Genomic DNA, 15,584 nt, shown 5'->3' on the forward strand with positions numbered 1-15,584 from the left:
TTCCATCATCGTTTCATTGCCATGCTACACTTTATTTGCAATAAAACTGTTCCTCCCCTTGGAGAAGTTCAACATTTCTTTTGGAGAAAAGAATATCAAGCGAGAAGAGCAGCACATATTCACAGGCTGTTATGTATCAAAGGTGCACCAACATTTGGTCATGACAGTGATAGCACTGTTTTGCAGTTTATCCAAAAATATGTCACTTGTGAAATCCCTTCACAACAGACACATATTGAACTTCATGGGCAGATTTTACAATTTCAAAGACACAAATGTGGCAAATATTGTCGCCGCAAATACAAAAACAAAGGTAAATACTATACCAAATGCTGCTTGGGTTTCCCTAGACCAGTTACATAAACAGGTGAAGTAAACAACTTCATGTCTTCAGTTCGATATAGTGTTAAAGGTAAATCACCTAAGAACACGTATTACATAAAAAGAAGGGAAGAATCAAAATATATCAATGATTACAATGCAATCATTGCCCTCTTATGGAATGCAAACATAGATGTGCAGTACATTGCAGACAATTCAACAGCTGTTGCACGATATGTTACAACCTACTTAACAAAAGCAGAAAAAACAGAGCTTCAAGACCTCTGGGATGACCTAGCATCAGACAAAACATTATCACAGAAATTGTACAGCCTAGGCATAGAGAATGTGGTGCCTATGAAGCAGCAGATCGTTTAACCGGTACTGCTTTGTATGGTAAATAAGACAAAACAGTATGGCTAAGTCTTGGTCCTGCAAAATCTAGAAAAAGAGTGCTGACATCATATGAGGACATAGAAACAATTGCCAGAAATGATCCCAACAGCCAAGACATTCTAAAAAACAATTTACTGGGCACATACTATCCAAACAGGAGTAGCACTTTGGGAAGTGTGTGTCTATACCACATAGCTCAAAACGTTGCATACAAAAATAATGTAAAATCTGATGAAAGCAAACATAGATATAGAGTGACCGATTGTGAAGGGAGCTTAGTGAAACTTACCAAATGAAGCTTAATTAATCATGTAAAATTGTCATTAAAAACTCTTCAACAGAAAGAACTGTATTACATGTCTCTGTTGCAACTTTTCAAACCGTGGAAAAAAGAGGATGTGAACTTTACGCAGTACAAAACAATGTTACACAATGAGCAGCAACTGGAAGAAGAACTTCAGGCCCAACTAGATAAGGACTCTTACGACAGTAGTCAACCTTCTGTAACAGGAAGTCAAGAACCACTAGGACAACCACTAATAGCAAATGAGGCTGAAGTAGCTATGGAATAAGTGGAAAACACCATGTATCAGCATCAAGAAGATAGAGAAGACTTAAATGTACAACAAGCAAAACTTAACAAAGATCAGCACACCATTTTTGAAGATGTAACAAAACAAATTTTACATGGTGTACAACATGAAAATAAAGAATGTACCTGCAAAAATTAGAAACATATACTGCTGTACGTGAGTGGCGAAGCTATCAGGCAAAACATTCTTAATCAAAATCATCAGCAAGTTCCTTCAACAATTGACAAACAACAAACTGTCAGCTGTTGCAACGTCCCCCACAGGTTTAGCTGCCTACAACATAGGCGGTGTCACTTTACACCGATTACTACTGCTTCCAGTAGAGCATCAAAATAAATTAGACTATTACAAACTTTCTGCAGAAGCTGCAATGGAATTACGCAGAGTATTAAAACAAATGAAAATGCTACTAATAGATGAAGTGAGCATGGTCTCCAACCTAATGTTGGCTTTGATTCACCTCAGATTGCAAGATGTACTTAAAAGTAACAACAAAGAAGTCTTTGCAGGGAAACACATTATAGTTTTCGGAGATCTTTACAATTGACACCAGTGAAAGGTGAACCTATTTTTAAAACCTCAGGCAACAAACTGTGCTGGAGAACTGTTGGTAGCATAGGTAATGTCACCTTTGGCAACATTTCTAATACAGAGAATTAACTGAGAACATGTGGCAATCTGCAGATCTCACTCATGCCAACATCTTAAAACGTATTAGAGCTGGTGTACTATCACAAGAAGCACAAGTTGTATTGAAAAACCGGCACATTCATGAACTTTATGGTGATGATGCATGTGCAACTGCTGTTATGGAACAAATAGGGCACAAAAATGTCAATTGTATGGCCTTAATGCCAACTCTTGCAAGCTGTTTCAAATTCAATGAAACAATGTTAAATAAAGAAATGCAACCAATAATGAAAATTAGCGCCACAGACAAACTAGACGTACATAGTATGACAGCATCCATGTGTGAGCAAGCCACAACAAGACTAAATAGTTTAGAAAATTCAATCTCCAACACAGCTGGGTTGGAAAAAATATTAAAATTATCCTTAAATTCTAGAGTAATGCTTAAACGTGACCTTGACGTCAAACAAGGGCTAGTTAATGGAGCACTAGGTACAGTTGTTGGCTTTCAATCATACCCACGTGACAGAAACATTCAGTTTGTCAATATTCGCTTTGATAAAGTTTCAGAAGTGAAAAGGATAGGGCGCTCAATTGCTCGATTCCTTCTCTTCAAAGACATGTATGTACGTAGAGAGCAATTTTCTCTAACTCTTGCATATGCAGTTACCATTCATAAATCCCAAGGTCTTACCCTAGACAAAGCATTCATAGATATAGGAAACACAGTCTTTAAGGAAGGCATGAGCTACGTAGCATTATCACGCTTACGTACACTTGACGGTCTATTGCTAATGAACTTTGATGCAAGTAAAGTGAAAGCTGATATTCCTTGCATTCTAGAATACAATAGACTGCGCTCACTGTACACCCCTCATCTGAAACAATATCCTGTTCCAGATAAAGTAAAACGTGGTAAAAGAAAACTAAATGAAACAGAAATGCAACAGAATCCAACAGCAAATTCCTCAAAGAAAAGAAAAGAAGCTAAAGTTTCAGCAATTACCACAGAAAAAGAAGAACCTATTAGGGAATGTAAACCAGGGCCGTCGGCAAAGAAGGAACAGAAATTCCGAAAAATGCACTCAGATACAGAACTAGCTGGTCCATTCAAATTTGCAAATGAAAGTGAGGTAAGTTGCTATGCAAATGTAGCAATTAATATTCAATTTCAATTGCCACCAATTGTTAACAATATTTACTTGCACAGTACAGACCAATTGTGTTCGCAAATGTTAGTGCTGCATAGAAATGCAACAAGCAATCCTGACAACACATAAAGTGTTCATGGAGTAAGGCAACAATTGGACTACTGTGCTGGAATGGTGAGATTCACTATGAACTCACAAGAAGATCCACAAGAATTTCTAATGTGCTTACTATTAGTATTGGAAAACAAAAGCATACCAGTAAATTAAATCTTCCAGATTTCGTACATGTGGAAACATACATGCACTCTCGGTAGCAATGTGATACAGGAAGAAATCCCAAATGAGCGATTTGTGTATGTTTCCATACCAAATTGTGAAAGCATTCCATTTCAGAAACTTGTACAGAATGCAAACCATGGCAGGTTATGTACTATTTGCAATTCAGACAATCGCTCCACCTTACTGATACACTCACATATTGCCTACATAATACTTATGCTTCTACTTTATAATGCAGATGGTACCAAAAACAACTGCAAACTGACTGGATTCACACACTGTCAAGTGTCACTTGTAAAGAAAACCTTTACAACAATAGTTATAATCGACCATCACAGAAATTAAAAAAGGGATACTTTCACCAAGTACGAAAAGCAGTAAAAAAATATATATGTGGATTCTGAACAGAGTAAGAAGTAAGTATATTGGCAGTCATTTTCTACACATGCGAATCTACACGTCTAATCTATGGTAGTAATATGCAGCAGTGGCTGGAGGCTGGCCCTTGCATCTTCAGTGTCTAATCTATAACCTAATCTAATCTATGACCTATGCCTTGCGACCAAAGTACATAGAGTAGCCACAACCATTGCTGCATATCAAAACCATGGTCCTTGTAAATTAGCTAACTATATATTTTTTTGTTGGGATCATCGTCTGCAGCCATGCAGCCCAGACATTATGGCGTGCACACAACTAGCGCATTACACCACTCCCATATTCACTTATAACTCCACTGCTTATGACTACAGTCTTGGGTGCATGGCCTTTGGGCATGCAGTTAATACTGTGGGTCCTGGCCAGAAACACCACAGCATATCGGAACCATTGTGCCTTCTCATTTCACTATATACAAAGTTGGTTTTGGGAGCATGGCCTTTGGCTACACCCTCCCCACAACCATCTTAATGACGCTGCATAGTACAAGTGTACCAATAGCTGTGATATGTTGCAGTTCTTTGTAGCCACAGGCTACAGACGTGAGTTTGAGGCCATAGAATTATCAATTTATCAGTGTACAGTATATAAAATGCACAGATGCTTACAACTGCAGTTCTTATTACTTTGTTCAAATACTCTGCATCCTGGCCACTACTACCACACCATATGACATCCATTGCAGCATATAAGTACACTACATACAAATGTGGTTTTGGGGGAATGGCCTTCGGCCATATACCCATGATTGCAGCCCCTCCCCACAGCCGCCTCAGTGATGTACTACCACACCATATCACACCAATTGTGCCTTGTAAGTACACTACATACAACTGTTCTGTTTGGTGCATAGCCTGCGGCCATACACTTATGATTGCAGACCCTCCCCACAGCCACCAGACTGATGTTGAATACTAGGGGTGTCTCTGTAGCTCTGAAATGCTTCACTGTTTGTGGCAGGGCCTAAAATCGTAGGTGTATGTCCATACATTTCAATATATGGTTGTGAAGTGGCTTATAACTGCAGTGCTTACAAGTTTCCTTTTGGGTGCATGCTTGGGTGTATGGCATACAGCCTCCAACCATGCACCCAAAAGTACACATCTTCGCCAAAACCACTGCACTAGATAAAACCGATGTGGGCTTGTAAATGAAGAGGTTATAGCTTTGTTGTTGGACTGCAAACACTCCCCACAACCAGGCAATCGATACGCATTACTATGGGTATATCCATGGGTGTGACATGCTGCAGTGGTGGTGGCCAGGGCCTACAGTCTTGGAAGTAAGGCCTTCGGCCATGCATCCAAGACTCTAGGCCCTGGCCACAACCACTGTAGCATGTCACACCCATGGCGGCGTACTAATGAATATAATAATACCCATAGGAAAAAGTATTGCAATTATGGCATGTTGCCAATTTCAATATTCGCTACCACTACGCGTCTCCTTACAACAGTAACAAGCTTCCAGTGCACTGCATGGACTCAAATGCTACCATTATTACACCCCTCATTTTCTGTGCGTACAAGGTGGCCATAGAAAATACATCATTAAGAGGTTCTAATTTTGTTATTGGGTGCATGGCCTTTGGTCATGCACCCAAGAGTGCAGGGTTCCCCACAACCACCTCAGTGATGTGTGGTAGTGGGGATTTTTCTATAAGTGTGGTATCATTCACTGCTTCTGGCCAGAGGCTTCACTCCTAGCTGTATGTCCATAGATATTACATGGGATGGGTGTGCAGTGGCTTGCACGGCCAGTACGTACAACTTTGTTGTTGGGTGCATGGACTTCGGCCATGCACCCAAGACTGCACACACTCCCCACAACTTAGCAATCGATACACAATGCTACGGGTGTATCCATGGGTGTGACATGCTGCAGTGGTTGTGGACAGGGCCTAAAGTCTTGGAAGTAAGGCCTTCGGTAGGATTTATATGATAGATTGAAATAGAAGTTAGTAATGGATGTGTATGCATGGCAACAAGGGCAAAATGTTAATGCAGCCACGGTGTATCCACATGGACAGCTCGTGAGCTGATACTCCACACCGATGAGCCCAGCTGACCCAAGCACTGCGCAATGCCACCACATGGATCACCGCCAATCATGGAGCACCACACCTACAGCTAGTCTTCACCACCCAATCCCCATCACTATGTGCCCCTATAGCTTACCTCATCCGTGACGTATTTTTTGTAATAAATATGAATGTTTTTCTATTGTCGGGCAGAGCACTCTCGGAGTTTGCAGAGTCCTCTGCATGCCCTATATTGATTTAATATTGATTTAGATATACTATATTATACAAGGTCAAGTTAAGTTAAAAAGGGGCTCTTTCAAGGGTAAACTAATCGGTGTTGCATATGGCCATTAGGATAAATTAAGGAGATTACAAGGTGAAAAAGGAAGACGGGAATTTAGCTCTGTAAGGGGGTAGAAGGCGGCGCGGCATTGTGCTATCTTGACTAGTACTGGGAATACGTGAAATAGAGAAAAATATAAGTAAGAGTCTCAGATGAGTAGAAGACTCAGAGTATAATTTAGAAAATGCTTTTCTCTTTTCGTCTTTTCTAAAAACCTATGAGGGGATATTCTGTCAATTTAAGAGTTAAAGGGTGTGACGGGTTAGGTAAACGGGACCATTAGAATAAAGAACAGTAAAGGGAGGAAAGGGAGGTATATGTTATATGTTGTGTGTAGAACGTTTATAAAAAGAATGTCATGTATTGAATATGTTTGCTTTCCTTTGTGATTACAATATTGTGGCAAAGTGATAAAATTAGTTGTGTAAGGCACTGACAAAAAGTGGTCATTGTAAGTGTGACCTTTTGAGATGTAGTGCACAGGTAATAAAAGAGATACATTAGTGTTAGAGAATTGCCATCACTAGTAGTGTGCACATAAAGTACACCGAGTAAAACAGGGTGACACAGGAGTGTGAGAGACAGAGGAGCAGTATGGGGGCCGAAACACCCCTGGCCCATATTTGCCAGAATTTACCAGGTTATACGGAACGCATAACAAAATATCATGATCAATGGGTCACGAAATTAAAAGGGGAAGGGCTACCCCAGGTATGGCCTGCAGGGAGATCGTTTGACAAAATCATGCTGGACATGGTGGCCACATGGCTTTTTGTGAAGTACAAAGGAAAACAATTGCAGAACAGAAGGGAAATATTAGACTTGTGGAGGCTGTTTGAAGAAGTGCCCCCAATTAAAAGAAATGAAATAGCACAAGAACAGACTACCTCTCCCCTGGCAACAGAAGGAAGTGCAAAGAAGGGTGAAGGGAAGGAAGGGCCAGTAGAGGTAGCACCATTGTATCCCCTTTTGCATAAACCAGTGCCCGCTGAGGGATACAGTGACCCAGTGTATGTGTCTACGCCTACTCCCTTAATTGAACCCCCACCATATGAATTCCCACGAATAAGTGGACAGGTGAGTACTCCGACAATAGATATTAAAACATTCACAGAAGATTTAGAGTCCAGACTATCAATGGCCTGAAGCGAATTGTCTAGGCTAAAAGATATATGTGAACAAAGTAGATCAGGCGCTTTTTGGATCAAGCAAACACAGAGAGTGCAGACACCAGACAGATCCATAGAAGAAGGGTAAAAAAAGGAGGAGATACTATTCCAAAGACAGGATGAGCCGACCAGAATAATAGAGCTAGAACAACACCTGCCTGAGGGAAACACAGGGGAAAAAGGAATGGCTGCTGGAGGGGTGGAGAAGCTGTGGTGTGACATAGAGGAAGATGAGTTAGAAGGAAGAAGAATAGGGTTTGCGGTAGGAAGGGCGCCAGTGAGGTTAGATGAAACACCCCTGGGGAGGGTTATTGATGAAGAATGGACTGGGAGACTGAGGAGCAGACTGGGTGAGTATTGGGAAATGAACAAAGAGTAGATTACAGATGCCCTTGATACACAGAGGAGGAGGGAGGCCAAATTATATACCCTCGGCTCAGATGGATAAGGTCAATTTGCTGAGATTGTTTACCCTGCTGTCGGGAGGAGCAAGTAAATGGATATATGCATTTGAGAAGCACACAGCAGGGGTTCCATTAGCTGTTGGTGATGTTAAGAGTTTATTGGTATCCACAGAGGGTGATTAAGGTGACAGAGTTTGGGAAAAGGCTGGATTCCAAGGAATAATATTAGATTGTGATCGGCATGATGGCGCCTCTTTGAATACAGTACGTGCGAGAATCTGGGATGCCTTGAGAGACACCTTCCCAGATACACCAGATCTGCAGTCAGTAATGCAATGTACAATGAATGAGGGGGAAGATGCTATGGGTTTCAATTTACGGGTGCAGGAGATGTGGAGAGCAGAAACGGGTACGCCCTGGGATCAATCAACATCTTTGTTTTACTTTATAATAAAATGAGGGCTCCCAAAACAAGTTCAGGAAGCACTCGACAAAATAGCAGGGATTGAAGCAAAAGGCTGGCCTGAAATACAAAGCATAATAGTACACCACTGCAAAAGGATCAAGGAAAGGGAGAAGGAGATAGCACAGAAAAGTGTGGCAGACGAGGCTAAATTAATACAAACAAAACTGGTGAAGGTCGCAGCAGCTTTAGCTGCACTCCCCACAGATAGAGAAGCAGAGGAGGAGGAGGGGTCAGAAGCAATACAAGGGAGAATGGCAGCCAATTGGGTGGGAAATAGGCAATCACAGTGGAACAGACAGGAGTAGTACAGAGGACCACAGTGGCAAGCGTGGAGCGCCCGGGGACCAAGAGGTTGGTACAGAGGGCACAGAGGTGGTGGACTGGGGTACAGAGGGAATGGCGGGTATGGAAGTCCAGGTCCAAGGGGGGGACAAGGGAATTGTTGGAATTGCAGGAGGTGGGGTCATTTCTCACGGGAGTGTAGGAGCAGGCCAATGAATACTTATAAGTATATGGGGTGCCAATGAGCGGTGGACGGGGAAGAGGACAGCAGGATCAGAGGTGCCCAGAGGAACATAGAGCACAAATGCATAATGTTCAGCAACACCCACAATGCTGATAATGCATGACACACACACAGGGCAACCCTTTTGCCACAACAGCAAATGGTGCACCTGACCCTTTGGCGGGGTGGCCGTGGTATCGGGAAATGTTTTCGACAATGGGGGTACCACAAGACGTCCAACATAGGACAGTACACAGAGAGCACTTGCGTGTCCAGTACTATCCACAACCCTCGATGCAGCAGAGGAACAATTGGTGGGGGCGGAGATAGAGAACAAACAATGTATTTTTATCGTAGATTGAGGAGCTGAAAGGTCATGCCTACGAGAAGGCAGGTTTCCGCTATCTAATCATAAATTGGAGACGCAGGGGTTCTCTGGGCCGGTGGTCGAAGTTCCTTAGACAGAAGATTTGGATGTAACAGTGAGGGGAAAACAGCACGAGCTCCCCTGCTGTACTATGAAGAATCTCCAATCTACTTGCTGGGGAGAGACCTCCTCAGCAAACTCAACATGACTATTTCTTTTACTACAAGGGCAATAGATTGCTTGACCCCGGGAATCTGCCCATTTCGAGTCATGTTGGTAGTACATACATGAGTGACAGCTCCAGAAATACGTGGCATACCAGTGGACCCAGATATATTTATTCAGGCGTTGAAAACATTAGCACGAGTGGTTCCAGAGTTAAAACGCCAGGAATGGAGGGTGCCTGCAGAGTTGGTTTTCCATCCTGTAGCATGTCCAGAGATAGTGCCAGGAACAGTGATGCCATTAGATTTGCATGCAGCACAAGTATCAGCGCAAAGAATAGCGGTTATTGTAATGGACATACATGGCTGCCAGTGGCGCACAGTATTGTGCATCAATGCTAACATTGCATTGCGAGATTTATCAGACGAAGACCTCTTCACAGATTCAGACAGCGATGGGGAAATAATAATGGAAATACCAATCCCCTGTGATATCATGATAGAGACAAGAGAGGTACCAGTGCAGCTGATGGCAGTGGTAGGTGCGCCACCTTAATTTTTTGATAACAACATGCAATCAGTGCCGGATGACCTATGGACCACCAGCCCACATGATGTAGGACTGTTCCATGAGGTGACACCAGTGAAGATAAAAAACAAACATGGAGCATTATTGCCCAGAGTAAAGCAGTACCCCCTGTCCCGGGAAGCAGAGGAAGGGATAAAAGAGATGATTAACGCACTGTTAGCACAGGGGATAATAGTGCCATTAAATTCACCATGCAATACTTGCATTTACCCCATCAAGAAAGCAAAGGCGGGGCTTGGAGGATGATACAGGACCTACGCCCACATAATGATGTCATACAGAAGGAATTCCCATTAGTTCCTAGCCCTGCATCAATCCTGTGCAGGATACCGAAAGATGCATTTTGTTTCACAGTGGTGGACTTGAAGAACGCCTTTTTCTCAGTACCACCAGATCCAGAATCTCGATATTTGACAGCAGTCACATTAAGAGGAAAGAGATACGAACATTGTAGGTTACCCCAAGGATACTGTGAAAGCCCAAGTATATTCAACAGAATTTTACACGAAGATCTAGGAAATGTTGTCACAGAAAGCACAATCATTCAGTACGTGGATGATTTACTGATTTGTGGAAAAAATGAGGACAAGTGCAGGAAGGATTCTATTACACTTTTGACATTGTTGGCCCACAAAGGTTACAAAGCAGACAAAGAGAAATTACAGTACTGTCAGAAAGAAGTGTTGTATTTGGGACAACTGATCTCAAAGGATGGTAAAAGAATCATCCCAGACAGGGTAGCTGCTGTTCAAGGCAGTAAGCAAACCAAAAACAGTGAAAGAGATGCAGAAATTCCTCGGCATGTGTAACTACTGCCGCGCCTGGATATCAGAATATGCAGGATATACAATGCCATTACTGCAGGGACTCAAGGAAGCGCAAAGAGAAAACACAGAAATAGAATGGACAGCAGAGATAGATGAGGACTTCACAACACTTTAGGAGCTAATTTCAACAGCACCAGTACTCGCAAACCCAGACTACGAATGCAAGTTTTACTTATTTTCACATTGCAACAGGAAACTCATGACGGTGGTCTTGACACAAAAAACATCTCTGTGGCACAAACCATTGGCCTATTACAGTGGAACACTGGATGCAGTGATGCAAGTACACTTCACCTGCGAGCAATCTCTCTCAGCCGCAGCGTTCGCAATTGAAAAAAGTGCAACAATTGTGATGGGGTGTTCTGTGACACTGTTCTTGGAACATTCATTATTCGCCATATTAGAAAGATCAAAAAGCGCATTAACAACTCAGAGAGCCACAGCATATGAAGTTATTCTGTCTAGCGCCAACATACACATAGTGAGATGCAAAACAGTCAACCCTGCTACATTCATCATAGAAGCATGCACAGTGGAAGACATGCAAACACATGATTGTGTAACATACAGAGGAGAGGATAGGGATACACCCCCAGTAAGTGAAAATGCACTGGCTGAAGGAGAAATATACTTCACAGACGGGTCAGAATCAATAAACTCACAAACAGGAGAAAAACATTTATCCAGCAACAATTACTGGCCCATTACTCAGCACAAGCAGCAGAGCTGGTAGCACTCATTGAAGCCTTGCATGCGGCCATGGGTTGTGCTATCACAATCTATACAGACTCAGCCTATACGACTACTACAGTACACGGGGGGTTGGCTAGATGGGGGAGAAGAGGATTTCACAGAGCAGATGGGTCCCCTGTGCAACACGCGGAGTTACTTAAGGAATTGATAGAAGCACTAAAAGAACCTACAATTGTAGCCATCGTGAAATGCCATGCCCATACAAGCAATACTGACATCATCTCTTTGGGGAACACGTCATATTTAACAAAACAGAGAACAGGTGAGTACTTGATACAAAAAAATGTGTAAGAGGATAGCCCAGACGGATGTAACTCAATGCCCATTTCCCAAATATTAGAACTGCAAGACAGGGCGTTAAATGAGGAAAATGAGTTATGGGAAAAAAGAGGGTGCATCCAGTCATCCACGGACCTCCTTTGGCGCCAGAACAATACAGGTAAAGTAGTAAAGTAGTAATGCCCCGCAAACTACTAGATATAGCGTTCCAACAGCTTCACTTCCTAGCTCACAATGCAAAACAGCACATTGCCGCAGAAATACAAGAAAATTGGTTCATCCCAGGGTTGCAGGAACAACTCTCACAACTTGTAATGGAGTGTACAACATATCAAATATATAATTCAGGAATGACATTGAGAACATTGCGAGGGACATTACCCAAACCAACAGGCCCCTTTAGAGAGCTGCATATTGATTATGCAGACATGGGAGAAAGGTGCAATGGGTCACACTATATGATAGTGGTGGTCTGTCCATTTTCAAGATGGGTAGAGGCAGCACCGTGCACCCACCCGGAAGTGAAGTGCGCTGCAAAGTTCTTAGTGCGGGAAGTGTTCCAGCGCTGGGGAATTTGTGATGTAATTCGCTCCGACAATGGCAAACACTTTGTCAATGATCTGTTCAAGGAGGTTACTGCCATGCTAGGTATAAAACATAAACTGTGCACTATATATCACCCGCAAAGTAATGGCATGGTTGAGAAGATCAACGCCTCCTTAAGGGGAGGTTGTCGAAGTTGTGTTTCATACTCAAGAAAAAATGGGTGTACTGTTTGCCTCTGGCCTTGTTTGAGTTGAGAAATCAACCCAGCAACGACCACCACTTGTCCCCACATGGAATTGTAACAGGGAGGTGCAGGCATACAGCAAATTCTCCGCTCTGCAGACATTCAGATGCCCACAGAAGTGCTACAGTGCTAGGGGAAGAATTTAACGAATACTTGACAAAACTCACAAAAGCCGCCTGTATTATAGCAAGGCAGCGAGCACCCCCATTTACACGTGAATAATCCAGTGAGATAATAACATCTACAGTAGAAAGCCCAACAAGCCAGCAAATGCTAGGGGAGATGGTGTATGTGAGGAGATTTCATGGCCCATACAAGGTAGTGTATTGCACACCAACTGCAGTCAAAGTGAAAGGCCTTAGACACTGGATACATTTGACAGACATGTGAAAAGTTTACTGTAGTGTCACACAAGGACAAGAAGGGAGAGTAGACGAGGGGGAACACAGACGTGATAATGAAAGGGAAAACATTTGTTTCCTTACCAGTACCCATGTGTCAAATGAGAGAAGTATTAAATGAATTTCTACTGTGATGTACATAATGTAGATAATGAACTGAAGAAATGTTACTCTCTCTCTCTCTCTCTCTCTCTCTCTCTCTCTCTCTCTCTCTCTCTCTCTCTCTCTCTCTCTCTCTCTCTCTCTCTCTCTCTATCCCCCTCTTCATGGTCTTCTTGCCACTTCTTTCTCTCAGGTTGACAAATGAACATGTTAAAGTAAATGTATTTGGATATTTTGGGATGCTTAATGCACTTTTATGTTTCACCATGTAGGAGAAACCATGGCAACAGACGGGGCCCCTGCAACAAACGTTGTTAGAACAGATAGCAATGGGAATAGTAATTTTGACTCGCGTAGATATTCGTATGAGTGTGGCCTGTTTGTATGTGCTGTAATATTTTTTACACTGATGTTTGGCTTGGGGGTAGGGAATAGAACAAGTATGATCAAACATGGGACCTATCTTATATGGGACGGCTTCCAGCTCATATGGGGGCATGACACCCACCATGATGGTATAAAACACTTAAATGATACAGACAATGGCCCTCATTACAACCTTGGCGGAGGACCATGGTGCTATTAGCACCATGGTCCATGCCGCTAAGGTAGCAATTCTGCCATGAATTACTGCCCCATTCCAAGGTGAGTGGGGCGGTAATTCCCCATTCACCAATGGCCCCTTCCCCATTCCCATTTTTGCCCCATAGGGCATAATGGGAATGGGGAAAGGCGATAATTACGGCACCGTAAATTACGGTGCCGTAATTATCGCCAAGGTCCGTTTGCGGCATGGCTTTTAACGGCTGCAAAAAGCAGCCATTAAACAGCCATCCCGCAAATGGAACCTTGTAATCAGGCGTTAAGGGTCAGCCGTAAACCCCTTAACGCCTGAGTCGGAATGAGGCCCAATAAGCGGCGAGTAACCCTGCATGCTATTTCCCCGCACAATGCCTCTGACTATAGTGTTTATGAGTTGAATGATTGAAATCCTTCTGTTTTATCCTGGTTATATGATGTCACCACCCCCACTCTCACACCTACATTTGAAACATCTATAGGGCATGAATCCCCCACAGGTATAAAGGAAGGTAATGAGGAAATAACCAAGAGATTTCTTGCCCTGTACGATGAGTGGGAAAAGGGGGGTGCAGGGTAGACACCTCCAATACGACATGCATTAGTAATCGAGAAAGTACACCCCAGAAGCAATCGGAGAAGGAGGGAGAGTAGGAGGAGAAAATACGATGAATACTCCGGGCTGGTGCTAGACACAATAGAAGATCCCAGACACCCGCACAAGTCAAACAAATGGTATGCAGACATGAGTTCTACTGCCAAATAAACCACCAACGCGAGCTGCTACGTATGCTCTCTAATACCTCACGCCTCAGGTACCCCTAAGATGCTCCTGCCACAAGAGCTGCCTCTTGCAGACGCCCAGTGTCTCCTTCATCTCACCCTATGTAGAATAAAGAACACCTTCCAGGCACACACAGTCTCTTTTGAAATGCTGCAGAACAAAGAAATGTGCTACTCGAGACCTAAAGGAGTGATATGCTTGAAAGAACCATTTCTGGTAATTAAAGGAACACTGTTTTCAGACAACAAATGGAAAGAGGAACAAGTGACATGCAAAGCAGAAGCACTACGAGGGTTGGCAGCAGAAAAATTGAAATGGGTTGAGAAAACATGCGCTCCAGTATGGGCCGAACACATCGCAAAGCTCACATGGGTCACAGCCCTGGAAATATCCTTCAAATTACAAAAAGAAATTACATACAAACTGTGCTTCCTCGGTGAAGGGAAGAATAACATGGACACAAACAAGAACTGTAAGAAACCGCTTATCAAAAAACAAAGCTGTGCCTATCAAACATGCCTTGACCCCTGCGCATACCCCCACATCCATGATACATGTTGTGCATAACCCCCAACCCTGTTCCCCATTTGAAGTGTCAGACATGAATGTTAAGCCCGTGTGCCACCCAGGTTTATTCACGCTACTAAGCCATTTGCGGGGAGGCTCAAAATCCATAATGTTGATTGTTCATATTAAGATGGGATGACCCTTGCCTATCCCAGAACACCTACATGCAAAGTTATCAAACATATGTATATTCAAATATGCCATCACTGACCAAAGGGCATTGCTACTGCGCAATATTTAACAGGTAATGTACGAAATTCCCATGCGTGATATGATTTTCCATGGCACACGCAGGTAATTAAGTGTTGCAACATATACGAGCCATCTAAAGTAATAAGCCCCCCCTTTTGTCAAATGAAATGCCGTTTGAAGCAATTGTTTTAACCCTTGAGCATATACATAAGTCTGATCATAAGTATAACGTTGTAACCTGTCACTGATGTTGACGTATACACCAACCTGGTTCTACCTCACGTTCTATGCTAGCTTTCCCCATGTGCCCCCGTAACAAAATGAAGAACTGTGAATGATGTGATGTTAACAAACGCTTTTTAATTGATTTGGTGAACACAATACTCATGAACCATGAAGGAGTAAAATACAAATAAGGCCCATAAGCTCACACGATCATTGATATATCTATAGATGCATGACTAGACGTAGA

This window comes from Ambystoma mexicanum, chromosome 5p (genome assembly GCF_040938575.1).
Source record: "Ambystoma mexicanum isolate Mex_15411 chromosome 5p, UKY_AmexF1_1, whole genome shotgun sequence".
Taxonomy (NCBI): domain Eukaryota; kingdom Metazoa; phylum Chordata; class Amphibia; order Caudata; family Ambystomatidae; genus Ambystoma; species Ambystoma mexicanum.